Raw genomic sequence first — 17,858 nt, 5'->3', positions numbered from 1 at the left:
ATATATATATACTTGGACTTAATTCTTCATGGTGACTTTCGATTCAGAGTCTATTTTACGGTCCTTTCATGTAATGAAATATAATTAACTACGCCAGCCCAGTTAGAGAGACAAATTTTACTTGCTGTCGGTATGGCAAGGGGCACAAAATAAAGTTTTGTACTAGAGGAAATGCGTGCGATTCAAATCCTAACCTCCCACATAACAACTGTTTCAACTGTACCTCTTTCACAGGCACAACACAAAGAACTTTACCTTTTTGTTATATCTGAAAAACAAGTTAAAGAAAACGAATGTCTCCGGCCCTCATTTTTGGTACAGAAACTCGGATTATTACAACTCTCACAACTCTAATTTCTGCCAGGAATATCATCGCTGTCTTAAAAGACAAATTTCTTAAACGTGCCCATTTTACTATTTTTGCAGGTGTTTTAAACAGAAACGTCTGTGGATTTTCTTGTTTCGAATACATCAAACTCTAAAATTACCGTGATAATGGAGAATACCTGATTTGATACTGTACACCTCCATGAGATTTTCGGTTAGTACCAAAATATCATCGCCTTCCTTCAGATCCACGGTGTGGCTGCTTTTTGGCCCAGAACCTGGTCTGATAACTTTGACGAGATCATTCCTGTTTGTTCCTGTTAGGTCAGAGTAGAATTGGTAGTTAAAGTGTTCACCGGTAACTTGGACTTTCTTCATCCAGCTCACGTAAAGTTGTTTTGTTATGCTGCCGTTTACGTACAGTTCCACCAATGGTTCTACCTTGTAACTGAGCTTTAGTGTGCGAAGTAAGGACCAGGAGCCGTCCTCGTTTCGTAAGGAGATTGCAAGTTCCTATCGATGCCAAAGAGAGAAACACAGCCAGTTAGGCTGGGGCAATACTGTTTTTCAAAGCGAAGTGATTCAGTTACATGTCCATCTTTGATTTACGTTTGTCCAATGCCGAAAACAATGACGAAACTTTCACGTCATCACTGAGACGCAAACATAGACGTGAGTCCGGGCAAAAATGACCGAAATGCTAAAAAATGCCTGTGCAAACAGTCAAAAACAAAAGAATCTCAAGGACGCCGATTTGTTAAAGCGATGAATAAAATTCTTTACTTTTACATGCTGTTGTTGCTGCTGTTAAAAAAATGAACCTTGCACATACAAAATAAAGGGCTTTACAGAAATAAAATTTGTTACCGGGCGGGTATAACTGAAGTTTTCTTCTCCAATATCCCCTGATGACGTCACACGGATCCTGGGAACTTTTCCACTGTCATCGACTATGGTCTGCGTAATATTCCCGGAATCTGCGCTTGCATGGATGAGGTCAACTTCGTAGACATTCTGCCCATGAGATTGTTCTACCCTGAAATCATTGCCATGCAGGATAATGTGATCGTTAAAAGGGCTTCCACGCACCAGAACTATGCCCCTGATCGTCCCAAACTCGTGCTTTTGGCGGTTCGAGCCGTGAAAAAACCCTACACGTTCGTTAATGCGATTAAAGTACACTCCTTTGATCTGCGCATGCGCCTTCGGTATCCCTCCGAAAGTCAGTTCATTTTTAGCTGTACCAGTGATTACATCGAGCACATTACTGAAGGCTGAACTGAACTTGCCCACGGGACCATTAATAGCAATGACGTCATTACCGTAACCCGTTTTGACTTTTATGGTCTGACCAGATTTCAGGTTGCCAAAGTCCTCGATGGTCACGTGATCATGAATATAATGATTTTCGGACCCGTCTGAATATGTCTGGATCATAGCACCTTTGAGTGGTCTTCCAGACGCCTTTACAAATTTGGTATCGACAAAGACAGTTACACCATGCGAGTTTTTATCACCTCGTTTTCCGTAAAAGTCGTACCCGATGGGTTCAGTACCACTAACGGTCCAGTAGGGATTTGAGAACTTTGACCGGTCGAGCATGCGAAATTTACCAGCGCCAAGGTGTCCCCCAGACGTCGTACCTCCGCTGAAGGGTTTGAAGGAGAGTGGAGCGGTTGGCATGCCTAAAACCTCAATCATGTTGGCTGCGTTGCTCTCGTATATTGTGCCAAACTTTTTCCCAAGGGAGAGAAAAAAGTTGCTGGTATCGTCCAGCTCGTCTTTGGAAGCCCGCGTCAAAGTCCGCAGGTTTCTTATGGTTGCGTCAATATTGGACGAGGGGTGGCTACTGAAAACATCAATCAAGGTGGCGACAAGACCAAGTAAAGCGCCAACTACAGCACCGAGAGGACCTGCGATTGTGGATCCAGTGGCTACGGAGTATATGAATGTAGTTACCCCAACAATACCTGTCAGCATAAGCAGAACATGAACATTGATGGTTACTGTACATTTATTTCAAGAAATATTGTAAGCAAAGAGCGGTTTTCGGTTACGTGCCGATAGTAATTTAGCAATTGCCTTGGTTTTGTTTTTCTGAGCTTCTCCATTGGCTCAAGAACCTGACACCACTTTATTGACCAAATCTGAGGTAAAACAAAAACCAAACCGGCACGCTTTTTAAAACACTATGCTTGGTCAATACTCTCGTGACCGGGGTCCAGTATTCCCCAATTTGACCTTGTGTTCGGTTAGTAAGAAGTTAGACTTGATCCTGAAGTATAACTGATTTGAGGACGGTGCCTTCTTTTGTTCGTGCGGACTCGTCCTGCACATCTCGGGAAGGTCCCGCGGGACATCAGAGGTCACTTTGAATTTGAACTTCTTTACTGCCCACGTAAACCTATAAGAACCTTTCGATAGATAAAAGATCGTCTTTTCCCAGTAAAATTTAGCCAACCTGCAGCTCAACTTTATAAAAGGAGACGGAAATGTGTTTTTTTCATAATGCGAACACGACTAAATATAATGGAGAAAAAATTAAATAAATTCCAAAAACGCGTGGCGACCCCTACTTTCAATCGCATAAAAGGTAGGTAACAGGCCCATTCAACATGGTATGACCAGCTCCCAGTTGACTTGATAGCTCAATTGGTAGAGAACTGCACCGGTACCCCCGGGTAGATTTTTTTTCAGCCTTTCCTGTCCGTACTGCTTAAATAGCATTCATAACTAGCATTCACGAGTTACTATGTTCCGCATTTTAAAGAGGCTCTTAAGAAATAAAATTGATCTTTTGCCTTTAAAGGATACGTTACGGACAAGGTTTGCCGAAAAATGCTGACGTCAGCATTCACTTTCATGTAGGAGGCCAAAGCACAATTAACTAGATGTCTGCCAAAAACAATTAGTTAGACCGATTCGACACTTGAACAAAGTTCCTTTCCTTAAACTTTCCTTTTTTACCACTTACCCTCGTTTCCTATGAGCGATAGTAAACTCGGCCCCGCCTTGTTGATTACTCACTCATAGAAAACTCGGCCTCGTGGTCTCATTGTTTTATAGTAGCCAATAAGAGAGCCAATCAGATTCACGGAATTGGAATAAATTGCAGTTTGGTTGCCGAACTTACCTGCGGCCATACTTAGACCAGACGATGCCATTCCAGCATCATTACCAGCCTTACGAGCCGATTCAAAAGCCCAGGCATTAACACCAATTGCAATACCATCGAACAAAGCTCCGAATGCGTCAAGGAATGTTCCAACTTTGCTCCACTTTGCTGCTTTGGTAAGATACTTCACGGTGTCGTCGGACTCGGGAAGGGAACGTACTGCGGTTTTGAATTTCTTGATGGCAGTCTCCTTCAATTCTTCGACCTTCAAAATAAAATTAAATTTAGCTTTTCGCAGTTCTTTTATGTGTGGATTAATTAACATTACTATATGGCTTGTGTTTGTAGCCGATATAACGCGCGCTCTGATTGGCTAATTGTGACTGAATTGTAGAGCATTATTCTCCCGTAATTCCCACGGGCTGATTAGGGCTTGCAAAAACAAAGCAAAAGGTAATTAAAAAGCCGTATTATAAACTACTTACTAACCGAGCTAGCTCGAGCCGTACTGGGGAATATTGGCCCTCGGTCGTTTTTGTACGCACCTCGCTGCGGTCGGTCCGTACTGCCACGACCTCGGGCCAATATTCCCCAGTACGGCCCTTGCGCTCGGTTAGTAAGAAGTCATCATTAAATTCTCAACTTCGGTTAATGCATTTCTCGTACTCTGATTCAGGGGTTCACTCAATCTCGGTTATCAGCTCATATACCTCAGTTTGACCTGCAAATGGCAAATTATTGCTCTAAGCGTTGCTAAGCTCTCTTTTTTTTTCGCCGGAAAGCGAAATTCACTATTTATCACTTAGGTCCTTGCCTCGGAGTCCAGATCCCAAAACAAATATCCTTGAAGATGCCTTGGATAATTTGCATTGTTCATAATCTTAAAAGCTACTTATAAACTTATGTGTAGTCGTCTGTCAAATAGGAATAACAGTCCGAGCTTTTCTCTCATTAATTGAAGTCGCGTCGAGTTGTTAGTTCTTAAGATTATTCTCATAGTCTTATTTCCAGATATGCTGTAAATTAATTTAACAATTATTCCATGAACACGCGTTGGATATGAGATGGTAGATAGCCAACGAAACAAGCGCAGATGGAATAATTGTTTTAATCAAATCCCTTAAACTTCAAAACCTTGGAAGTACGAAATACGAGCGAAAAACGCCTGAAAATCCTAGCGAGATCGGAAAAACTTTATGAAAATGCGATGTTGTGTAATACGTGGTGGTCAGACAGACGCAGACTCATCACAAAAACATTTCTTACCTTTTCGCGTACTTCTAAACATCAAAATTGAGCCAAAGTTTCCACAAAAACGTTTTTTTTTCCTTTATTCAGAGAGAAACTCTATTTTCCGCGAGCTCAACAGTTATGGGCCGAAGCCGCAGGTAAAGACTGGAACGACCTCCCTAGGAGCCTTGTAAGAGACCTGGTAAAACTTAAAAGACTTAAAACTTAAAAAAAATGTCTTTCTCAAGTAAAAAGACCCTATTAGCGACTGAGACTTCTCGAGTGCTCGCGTTGCGACTTTAAACGTGCAAGCAATATTGAGAGTTCCTTAGAGGCACGTCTTTTGCATCTCCTTTAGCACATCTTTTGCTCTATTGCTCATCAGCTTCTGTAGAGTAGCATCTAAATCCTTGGACTATTCCCCCAAAACGTCTATGATGATATTGTACTGGGCGATATCATATCTTGGGTACCTCTGCTTCATCTCACATCTAAGTGGCGCGTACTTCATGGTCTTCTCTGACTCCTTCTTGTCACAATTGCTTACCTAGGGGCAGCTCATCTCCAACGCTATGACTTGCTTGTGTTGGTTGCTGACAATCCTGGCGTATCCTCTATTCTCCCTCAGTACTTGAAATTCCCCACAGACCGGAACATCCCAGTACGCCTGTACCTCCGCTGTTTCATAGACAGGCTGCGGTTTGATGGGTGAATACCAAGGAGGGACAGTGTCTATCAGGCGCAGATCAAATAGGATCTCAAAGAATAGGACCTTTAAGACTACGTCATGTCTTTCCATGTACTTTGTTTGTGCAAGCGCAGGCAGGAGAATAACATGTGAGCCATGCTCACTGGCGCTGTACCGCATAACCTACACGTTGGGTCACTGCTCCGACTCGCGCGTGTCTTGTGGATGGTGTACATTCGGGTGGATAAAAGCTGTTCATGTAATTCGAACACCCGCCACTGTGTGTGTTTGGCATGTTCGCCACTCGCTTATCCACCAAAAGCATCGCTCAGTTCTTAGCTCCTCGTCACCTTTTCTTGATGTAACCAACTTCCCTTGCCATTTTTGCGCCCCTACGTCCTCCTTCACACATGATTTTGGATTTCGTTTTGCTGATAACTAGTCCCGTCATCTTGGCATTTGTATTAAGATCGTCAGATTTCTCCTGAAGATGGGCAGGTGTTGAAGAAAGGATGGCGATATCGTCAACGTAATCAAGATCTTCAAGGTGAGAGAAGGGAAGACTAAAGTGCGCATCTACAACAGTAACGTTAAGTTTGTGTTACTGTATGGCTCTGAATGTTGGCGAATTGTCAAAAGGGACATAAACAAAGTCAGTGTCTGTCACAATAGCTGTCTGCGAAAGATCTGCAAAATCTTCTGGCTCAACAAAATTTCCAACAACAACCTTTACAAGAAAAGAAGACTGGATGCACCAGTATCGACCTCGAAATTAAGAAACGCCGGCTCAGATGATTGGAACATGTACTACGAATGCCGCCAGAGAGGATAGATACCCAAGGTTGCCCTTAGGTGGACGCCTGCAGACAAAAGGAAAAGGGGGAGGCCCAAAACCACTCGGAGGAAGACGGCTGAGATCGAACTAAGTGAGATGGGTCTGACATGGGAAGAGGTTCAGGCAATTGCGAAGGAAGACTCGGTTGAGGAGGGACATTGTTGCGGCCTATGCCCCAATGGGGTCCATAAGGATTCATGATGATGATTAAGTCCCCTTTCAGTCTTAGTTCTCCGTCTTTACTCAGGTGACTTTTAAGCTTCTCTCCGGGTATAACCTTTCCTTCTTTTGTGACGCAGTCTGGATAAGGGTATTGGAGCTTTAGGTGCGTACTTCGCCGCTTCCTTTGTCAGTGACTGGTGTCCCACACTCTCCACACGCTTCTCGAAATCACGCACCGCCTTTTTCACCGGGTCTCTATTCTGGAACAACTTGACTGCTGCTTTAACTTTAGTTTCTTTATACTCTCTCTCGATCGAGCGCAAGATCCTCCCTCCCTTATCTCGTTGCAGGCACAATAGTGATGTTAAACCACAGGGGTGCCTGCCTCCGTTTTCTACAACGATCTTGCGGGCCTCTCTGTCTATTTCCTTTAGCTCTGTTATTGGCCAATGCTGATTCCACATAAAGTAACTCATCGCTGGCATTGCAAACTGATTAGATGCAATCAAACGATGGTAGTCCGAGAGGGGACTCGATCGGATCAAGGACATCCTACGGAGATACTCCTTAGCAGAGCACTTCAGCGCTAGCTTCTCTCGGCTAGGTTTAAACACTCAAGCACGCCCAAGAACTTGTATTGCTGACCTTCCTCCAGACTCGGTATCTTGGCATTTCCATTAACCTTAACTCCCTCGCTGTTAACGACATGGACCCCTCTCCTTATGTGGGTGACAGCACATTTCTTAGGGTTCTATTGCAACCCAACATTCGCTGTAGCAGCCTTCACCGACTTCATCAGACATGTGAGTTTCGATTCCGATGCGGCAATGATCTTTAGGTCGTCTACGTAGAGAAGATCCGTGACCTTTGTGTCGATAGGCTTAGAAAGTCTATACCTGTCTGACGCACCCAACTCCCAGGCGATCGGATTCAGACAGACCGTGAAGAGCCTGGGGCAGAGGACGCCGCCCTGGAGTCGACCCTTTCTAGACATTATGGTCTCCGAAGCCTCTCTCCCCTTTTCCGTAGTGACCACTATCCTGGTATTCCAACTTCTCGACAAATTTCGGACAGTGCTGCACACCCAGTCGGGAAACCTGTGCACAGCATATTAAACAGCGTATCAAAATCCCGATCGCCAAAGTCGCCTTGCTGGGTGTTCACACGAGCGAGAATCGCATTTGATGAGTCTATCAACTCGCGTGTTTCTTGACTAAGTACAATTACCCTCCCCGCGGGGCTAGACTCGTCAGCTATCGTATGCAAATCTGCGTCTTGATTGTTCACTACCAAATTATGAATAGTGTCATTTTCCATGATGTAAGGCCTATAAAAACTCTGATTGGTTACCAAGTACCTCGCTTGAGGCTTTTGACTAGTAAAATATATCATCTTAACTCGTACACTTTGACTGGCTGTTTTGCCTGTTTCACTATCTTGAGGAAGCATGCGCAGATCTAAAGTCTCGTGAAAGGTTTTGAAGAGAAATAGAAAACTATGCTGTTACTATTAAAAACAGTTGTTTCCTGCTCCGGAAGCATAATAAAAGTTAAAAAAGTTTTACAAACTCGGAGCTAAAAGTTAAAACTTATGAAATATTTCGTCCGTTTTTCAACCGGACTTCATCAGTCAATGATGTGAATGTTAAAAAGATGAATTTTAAAAAGGTTTTTTAACGCCTCTTGGGGGTTAGAATTGTGTCATAGATGGCTGCTAATTCGTAACCATTGTCTCTGTTTAACGCCGGTTTCGTAAGTTTAATTTGAATAGCTTCTTTTATCCTGCGTTTGAAGGTGTTAACTTCGGTTGATAGTACTTTTGTCTTATTTGAGTCCACCGAGTGGCCCTCCAGGCGACAATGCTCGTGAATAGCTGATGAACTTCTTGATTGGTGTTCTTTTACCCTGATTTCCAGAGAGCGGGCCGTTTCGCCAACGTACTCCTTCTTACACTTCTCACAATGGATCTGGTACACAGTACCGCATTTCTTGAGATTGACAGTTGTGTCCTTGACACGTACCAATTGTGATCTTAGAGAATTGACGGGTTTATGAATAAGTGTAACCTCATGTGACTTGAAAGCTCTTTGCAGGCGTTCCGAGATTCCTTTGATGTATGGCGTTGATGCATAGATTTTCTTCTCGTTTTGAGGCTCTTCGGTATCCTCTGTTGTAGATTTTGGATGTGGTATTGTTAGCATCCATTCTGGATAGTTATTCATTTTTAGAGCTTGCTTGACGTGCTGTGTTTCTCTAGTTCTGTCATCGTTTTCCGTAACCAAGGTCTGAGCTCTCAACATCAGGGTGTTAACCACAGCTCTTTTGTGTTGTAGATGATGGTTTGATTGGAAGTTTAGGTACTGGTCCGTGTGCGTAGGTTTGCGGTACACGGAGATCTTGGTAGAACCATCTTGGTTAATACTCACACAGGTATCAAGGAAAGGAATCCTGCCATCCTTTTCTTGTTCCGAAGTGAACTGGATATGTTGGTCAATGGAGTTTAGATGTTCTGAGAAGGAATCGACGGCGTTTTCGTGAATCTTGGCCATCGTGTCATCCACATATCGATACCACATAGTTGGAGGGGTGGGGGCGGTGTCCAGAGCTCTGCTCTCGAACTGTTCCATGTAGAGATTGGCCACTACAGGGGAAATTGGAGACCCCATGGCGGCTCCTTTCTTTTGTTTGTAGATTTCACCCTGGAATGTGATGTATGTGCTCGAGAGGCACATCTCTAGTAGAACAGATAATTGGGCGATGTCTAACGGGCATCTATCCGGTAAGCTCTGGTCACTTTCCAGTTTGGCTCTGACAACTGGAATGGCTTCATTGATCGGAATGCTGGTAAACAGTGAGGAAACATCGTATGACACGAGTTTCTGTCCAGGGGGTACTTCAAGTTCTGCAATCTTGTTGACAAAGTCTTCACTGTTGACGATGTGATGACTGTTGAGGCCAACAAGAGGTTTCATAATCTTAGCAAGGAACTTGGCAGTATCATACATCACGCTACCAATGCTCGAAACTATTGGCCGTAGCGGTACGTCTTTCTTGTGAATCTTGGGTAGCCCGTAGAACTTTGGGACATTCTCTGCTGTGGGGTACAGTTGATTGTAAAGATAATTAGGGATTCTCTTTTCTTTGCGCCACTCCTTCAAGGTTTGAATGAGTTTGTTTTTGATGGCTCTGGTTGGGTCAGATGTCAATTTTTCATACGTATTGGTATCGTCTAGAAGAGCCTTCACCTTGTTGTGATAATTTTGTTTGTTTAGGATTACCGTAGTGCGCCCTTTGTCCGCTGGTAAGATTACAATTGAATCGTCTTTCGCCAGAGCCTTAATGGCTTCCCTTTCAGCTCTGCTGATGTTTGATCTTGGGGGTTTGCTCTTGCTTACGATTTTAACTACTTCATTTCTCAGGCTCTCGGCTTGGCTTTTATCTTTTAGTTGATTACAGGCCAGTTCAGTGGCTGCCACGATCTCATCAACTGGGATCTTTGATGGAGTTACGCTAAAATTCAGACCTTTCATGAACAGAGACAATGGTTACGAATTAGCAGCCATCTATGACACAATTCTAACCCCCAAGAGGCGTTAAAAAACCTTTTTAAAATTCATCTTTTTAACATTCACATCATTGACTGATGAAGTCAGCTCCGAGTTTGTAAAACTTTTTTAACTTTTATTATGCTGTTACTGTTCTTTAAAGAGGACCAAAGAGTAAGCTGAATCCTTTTGCCAATCAATAACATTCATGACAATTTCCCCAAACTACAAATTAAAATCTCGAAGTCGTCTGATCTGTCTCTCGCGCAAGTAACATAGAAATGACCAAATGCATGTTACAGGTCCCAGGAACATACCAAAGCAAAAGAATTCCTGTATTCCATAAAGATCCTCATGAAATCCTTTTATTTTCAAAATAGTATTCAAAAGAAGATGAAAGTTTATTAAAGCAAATTTAGAATGGACGGCACATTCATTCTAGCTTTCACTTTGTGCGAAAAAAAAACGCGAACGTGAGATGGATGTTAAAAATGAGATGGATATTGTAAAAACTGGGAGCTATGAAGCTTTCTTATAGCGCTCGACACACCGCACTGCAATCAGTTTGGCTGTATGAAGTTGGTCTGTGCCTCGGTTAAGGGTAAGTCAGACTCCTCCTCTATTAACGCTTTCACCTAGCTGCATTTACTGAGTTGGTACCGCGCTCATCTTTTCGCAATACCTCACGTATAAGGTTGTCCTGATCGGTTATTGGTGATGACACTCCCCGGCTTATAGCGCTACGATAGTTTGCCATGGCTTTGTTTACGTTCTGGAACTGCCGCTTCTTACTGATGTCCTCTGCAATCAGAAGTGTCCAGGGGTTCTGCACCACTGCACCCCCTGCTACATCAAGCAGTGCAAGCGTTGTAATGGCTTGTTGTAAGCTTTCCATTGCTGCTTCCTTTTCACCTTTGTGATAAAACAAAAGCGTAAACTGTGTTCAATTTGTTATAAACACAAAGCGCGCATCTTAATGCAGAATGCGCCCCACACCCTAGCCTCCCGCCGCAGAGTACAGGCTGAACGTATTTACGCACGCATCCCCATGAGACGCAAGCTGATAGAAAACAATTGCTTCGCCTATATTCTTCTCTATTGTTGGGTGATTTGAAGAAGCTGTTATGTTTTCTAGATCATTGCACTTTTGAGCGCTACCTTAGCAGCAGCGAAATGAAAGCCTGAAAAATTCAGGCTTCAACTGGATTTTTCAGGTTATCATTTCGCTGCCACTAAAGCAGCGCTAACAACTGCGATGATCTCAAATACATAATAAGGTCTCTCTGCAATGCAAATATATGTCTTTCATATATTCTCTTCACTGAAGAAGCTGTTTTCTTCAAGGGGATATTGGAAACGCTTGACTTTCATTGAACGACTAAGAATAACTCTAAGTAACAGTTTCGATCATGTTTCATTATAGTTTTTTCAAGCATTGACGTATATCCCCGCCCTAATAAGTTATCTCAATTATTATCTTTCCATTATAAACTATTAAGAATTGAAATCGCGAGCTTGAGACCCTCAAACTGGGAACTGATCAAATACTCGACTGCTGATAATGAGCAATATAATAGGATCCTATCTGACTAGGCTTTGCCATCATGGGTATGAAACGTAGCGACATTAATACGCTTACAATTGGCCGCCTGTGTTTACCTCCTTGTTGAAATTTTTAGTGCCGAGTTTATTTTTCCTGTCTAGTTGTACTAGTCAGCCTAGCAATTAATTCGATTCATTAACTATTAGGCTTTATGCCCTCGATAGGGATTCACTTAAAACCCATAACGCGCCAACCTCTTTTCATCTGGTTAATAGCATCGATGGTAATCGCTCGGGAACTCATTCCAAAAACAGTGGACCCCGGTGCCACAATCAAAGACATTTTGGTCAACCTCTGTGTCCACTTCCCTGAGGACGCGGGGCGGACGGTTGTAGGCAGCAAATGGAGGCACAGTGCTACCAACCATATAAGATCCGCACGGAGCTTCATTACCAAGTGCTTCAAACCTTTAAGTTTAAAATAAAAAGTTACCAGCTAGCAACATTTATCGAGTGTATAACTCTTAATGTTACGGAGTTATAAGATGGAAATCCAAAGGGATTGTGGGGGACGTAGGCTAGAATCTTTTTCCGGGTTGTCCGGCATAGCTATAGGATTTTCTTAATTAAAATGTTTTTAAATTCACTTTATTTTATATTCGGCAGTACTTTTTCTTATGTTGTATTATATGGTGGTTGTCATCAAGTAGCGATTGATATTTGTTCTTGATAGATAAGAGCAGCTTCCTTTGAAAAATGTTGCTTTCAACCAACAGGGAATTATTGCTTAAAAGTGATATCCATTTCTTTGAATCAACATTATGATCGAGGTGGGCTGATCTGGAAACGTTCTAGCTAGTCAATCGTTTGTTAAGTATTTCATGTCATGTACAAACGTTTAGGAGGGATAAGCCGAATTTCAGTGAATCAACATCTTCAAATTATTCGTAATACAATGTTAAAAATCAATTGCTTCCTCCTCTTGCATGTAAAGGACAGTAAAAAGTGCAAAAACAACCCCCCCCCCCCCCCAAAAAAAAAAAAAAAAAAAAAATCGAAACGCGAAAAGGGCTCTTGTAATAACCTATCCAAATATAAGACCCGGGGGGTTTTATTTGGAATTTGCCCAACAGAAACTGATAAAGAAAGATATTAAATTACACATCTCGATAACGTATCCGAAGTGTGAGACGGGCCCGAAGTTGATCTTTCACACAACTTTGAGCTACAGTATGAAGTACAATATAAACTAAAGAAGTAACAATAAACTGACATGACATTTACGGTATTTCCTTTTTAATGAAGTTCAACGCCGTTGTGTTTGAAGTTGGCATTTTCGGAGGAATTCCGTTTGCGACGAATTTCTCGTAAATGCCCCTAAAGTATGATACTTTACCTTCAATTGTCATCCCAGCCGATTTTGAAACGCAAAATTAAAATCCCTCTTATCATAACCCCCTCCGAATAAAAGTCCCACTGAATATAAGCCCCTCAAAAAGGATCTTTGAAAAATACAAGCCCCGGGCTTATTTTCGACTGTGCTGTACGAAACCTTCCTTAGATTTTTTAACATGTTTTCTTTAAATTGTCTCTTGTGTGGGGTTTTGAAAATCTTCACTGAAATCATTGTAGAACCGATTTCGGCCTCCTTTTACCAGTTCTACACGTCTGTCTTCTACTTTGCATTGTCTTCTTCGTAGTTCGATGATATGGAAGCTCTGCTAGAATACGCTCTTTTTTAAAACGAATATCATTGAACTGTCATCAGACATAGGACATAGGCATAGAACATTTGGCTAGTGCAGGTTTTTATCGTTTTATTGGAGTGCTTTTCCGTTTAGAGAAAGGAAGAATTTTACACGCTTTAGGTAAAGACATATACTGCTATTGTATTAACATATTTCAACACGCAAAATTATGTTCTCTTCAAAATCTCAGCACTGGGTTTATTCTTAAGTATTCTTAAAACTCCCAAAATTTCACCCTCGATATTCTTTTAAAAAGTATTCATATAACTGTCTGCAGTTAGATATAGCTCTTTGGCATTACAAAGCTTTTGCTTTCATGTCCAAATTGAGCACTCTACTTTGATGAATCATTGCCGCTAGCAATTGCGCATGCTCACTAGCTCGCTAGTTCGAGCACTCTGGCATGGCTTAGATGTACCACATGTGTGGGACATTTGGGGACGGACATGTGTCAGAGGACGGACAACTATCTAGGGTTGAGGAACCTTGCTGCCATAGATAAAAAATGTCATCCCGATATCTCCACCATAAAGCTGGTTTTAGGGGGCTGCAAAATTTTGCAAATTTTTTACCTCTGGCAGCAAGGTCCCTCGGCCCTAGAAAACTTCACAGGATTCATCAAATCTCTTTACTCTATCATCAAATTTGAATTAGTTTCTTCTGATAGCTACCTTAATATGCTAGACGTCACATTGTATCTAATTGACGGCTTCATTAGAACAGACAGTTAGTCTAAACCTATGGATAATCATCTGTACTTGCCACCCACTAGTGCTCACCCCAAACTTGTATTCAAAGCGATTCCATACGGAGTGGCCTTGAGATTACGTATGAACTGCTCAAATCAGAACTTTTTAGACAGGAGAATGCTGGAATATGAAAGGCACGTTGTTAATCAAGGCTACCCCGAAACGTTCGTTAAGAAGCAATTCCTTAAAGCCTCGGGCCATTCCTAGAGATGATCTGCTTTTGCCCCGAACCAGGGAGAACAGAAAACTACTTCCGTTAGTGATGACCTTCAATCTTCACCTACCTAACATAGGCTACGTCATTAGGAAGCATTTACACTTGTTACAATCTAATCCCAAATTAAGATAATTTTTTCCATGTAATTCAATTATTCCCTCGTTTCGTAGAACAAAAAACTTGAAAGAAATTTTGGCGCCATAGAGATACAGAACAAGAGTAGAACAGGCAACCAATGAAACAGGTGGTTGCGTTAAATGCAAACGTAGTAGATGTGATCTTTGCAAAAACGTTTTGATCAGTAGAATCAAAAATTTTTCAGAGTTTCCAAACCAATAGAAAATACTTTATTAAACCAAGACTGTCGTGTGATTCTAAAAATGTAATTTATCTTGCATCCTGTAACAAATGTCGCTTGCAATATGTTGGTTCAACGGCAACACAATTCAAAGTTAGATTCCGCAATCATAAATCATCAATGGTAACGAACAAGAAAACCTGTGAGGTTGCGGTACATTATAACAATAGTCCGCATGCCCTTAACGATTTTTCTTTCCAGTGTATCGATCAGGTGTTTGCTACCAATTCCACTGAGATTTTGGATAAACTTTTGATCACGAAGGCAGCGTACTGGGGTGCGCAACTTTTCTCATTAGCACCTTTTGGCCTTAACAAAAGGCAAGAATTCCACTCCAGGAACAGAATCACCTACAATGAACCTTCCACTTGAGTCGAAATAGTCTGCAAGCTTAACGAACCACAAAACTTCACAACTCGATGTAGCACATGAATTCATTATTTTAATGATTGTTTTAGTTCTCGCTATTATTACAATGTACCTTTCGGAATACAATTATTTCTTTTGTTTGTAGCGGAGCTCCGCGGAGCGCCATAGCTAAGAAAATATGGTAACCCATCGATGTGAGAAAATTTGGTTTTATAGCCATGACGTCATGGACGTCCGTACATACGGACGTACGTACGTACGTACGTGCGTCCGTCCGTCTGCACGCCCCTCCATGTATGCAATGTGACCAGTATCACGTAACCATATCACGGGCACAAGTTTAGAGCTCATCGAGGAGGCAAGACTCCGGTTGACATTATAGCTAGTTTACAGCATACATCTTTGATATTGGACATCAATGTTATGGTCCATTGACACCTGTCAAAACAAGCTATCCGCTGACCAGTATCACGTGACCATATCTCAGGCTCAAGTTGAACCTTATCGATGGTTTTTTTTTTTAAGTTGTCCGCTGACCAGGGGACTGGTTGTTGATTGGATCGCAGGCTAAAGCAAGGTCAGGCACTCATACCCACACCTGAACGAGGGATAATTTTTTGCGCTTTTTCTGTGGCTACGTCAACAAAAGCTCTTCATAGTCCATGCTTTTTGTGTTCAGGTACGGTTTGGAAAATATATTTTTCTTGCATTTTTCGCTGGTTTCAGTCCAGGTTTAACATAATATAGCTGTGGTCAGGACACACTGGTGGCTACGTAGTTATTCAACTCAAGCATTGGAGCGATATAAACTTAAAGCTGAATGTTTATTTTTAATTTGTTTAGGGCTGCTTTTTGCTCTGAATTGCAGATTTTGGTAGGTCTTAAGATTTTTAATTTTGAATCTACTAAGGTTGCAAGATGCCTGCACGGCCTATGACAGAAGAACAGAAACGAAAGAAGCGAGAAAGAGAACGAGAACGACAAAACGGTACAACAGTAATAGCTTAAAGTTGGTGGGAAAAGTTACTGCACAAATTCTTTTCTTGGACGCTGAACCGTTTGTTATTTCTACGGATGAGTTATTTCAAGTGGAAGCATAATTTCCTTTGTTCAGGAATAAAACTCGAATTTTAATTGTTAACTGGAATTAAATAACTATCATCTGCACTCTTCTTGGACAGAAATAATCGATCTGTTACTGGTTTGTTTGGATTTAAAATGCGTGCCAACAAGAAACTGTTTTTCGATGTGCCTCGACAGTGACAAGAAAATTTTGCACTTATGTTCTAAACCTGTAATCGCAATGAGTTCTCGTAAAAATATAAGTAGAAATATCACCAGCTTGTGATTTCAGAAGTTTGTTTAGAGCACTTACAGGTAATTTGTTGGAGATCTTGTTTGAAGTTTGTCCTTTCTAGCCTATTCTGGTTCTAAGCCAGGATGGCGTGTTTCAATGAAATACATCAAAATGTAAATGATCTCGTTTTCAGAGATAAAGTGGAATAAATAAGGTACATCAAGAACACAGTACTCCTTGTTTGACCTTGAACCGACAAAGACGATCAGTCACGTCACGAGCTACAGTACGTCTGTGATTTCTAATTTTAACGTGATTCCTATTCGCTGGCTTTTGACAGTCGACTCTGAAATGGCTTCTTTCCTTTTTCGTTTGCTTGCTGAGGATTTGCTTGTTTTCATTTAAAGCTCTTGCGATTCAAGAAAAATTAATTGCCTAACTGGTGAATTCGACGGTAGATTTCGCTGGAAAAACCCGGCGATATCACACTCATCCCTTCGTGATTCATGCGTTCAGTCTGGATGCGCTGTTGGCTCGAGAGACCTTCTTAACTTGTACACAACTTGTCCTCTTCTCTCTCGTCCGCCTGTGAATCATCGTTCTGGTTGACACAGCGTCTTCTCGTTGGGAAAAAAACATGGACCCACTATCCAGATTGGCAATGTAGCCAGCATGGTTGCTCTTTTAGTGTAGTGGTGATCATACCCAACCGGTAATCAGAGGGACGTGGGTTCAAATCCCGCTGAGGGCATAAAAAGTTTTCTCCCAATTTAAAAATGTCATCCAGGGGTTGTCCGTCCTTGGTCCTTTCAAACTTCATTAATTAACTACATTTCGCCACGGCTTGGACTGTGAATCCATTTGTGATCCCCCTGGGGGTCAGGGATGCGCTGTTGGCTCGAGATACCCTCGTAACTATATATATATAAATATCTATATTTGACTCACTTGAACAACTTGTTACCAATCATAGTTAATAGAGTTAGCGGAATGGTTTGGAAGCTCGCCAAACATCAACGGAGCAAACAAAGATGCCAAGATTTAGGTTGGAAAGTCCACGACCGAGCACACTCTTTTGTTTTGCGTTCATACACTATGCATGACTCTTACGTAACCAACACGTTTCTATTGGTTAGTTCCTCAGTACGGAGGAAACAACTATTGTGCACAGTCAAGGCCCAAAAAGAAGAAGAAAAACCTAAAACAAAGAAATTTGCGGGGTTTCAGAACCATTCCTTTCCATTAACTTAGTACCAATGCAACAACAAACTCCCAACAATCTAAATAAACCTGTTTGAAACCAATGGAATGAGGCCGTGAGCAACACAACCTTCTTATTTGAAAAGTCTATTGCAATGTGCCATAGTATCGATAGTAAATGTGCGATTGGTTTGTTTTCGCGTGCCCTTAATTTTGCAAATTGACTCACCCTTTGGTTGCAAATCTAGTCTTCTCGAGATTGACGAGGGAATGAACTAATCTCTTTGCTTACTGAAGCCAAATAATGATATATTTATCAGTAAAAAACCATTGTCTGGTGATAAGTCGTTTAGGTTGACGGTTGCATATATTACCTGCTATTGACTTTTGAGACAATGAGAACACCGACATGCAAAATTAAAGCTCTTATTTGGCAATAGCACGTTTGGTTGATTCTACTGTCAAAAATTAGCCAAC

At 41.8% G+C, this 17,858-nt stretch overlaps 1 pseudogene; it reads right to left on the bottom strand.

Moving 5' to 3' along the window:
* Positions 1-471: 471 nt before the first annotated feature.
* Positions 472-17,639, bottom strand: LOC138006013 (uncharacterized; annotated as a pseudogene).
* Between the last annotated feature and the right edge of the window lie 219 nt (positions 17,640-17,858).

Source organism: Montipora foliosa, chromosome 6 (genome assembly GCF_036669935.1).
Source record: "Montipora foliosa isolate CH-2021 chromosome 6, ASM3666993v2, whole genome shotgun sequence".
Lineage (NCBI taxonomy): Eukaryota > Metazoa > Cnidaria > Anthozoa > Scleractinia > Acroporidae > Montipora > Montipora foliosa.
This window is presented reverse-complemented; position numbering and strand designations above follow the sequence as displayed.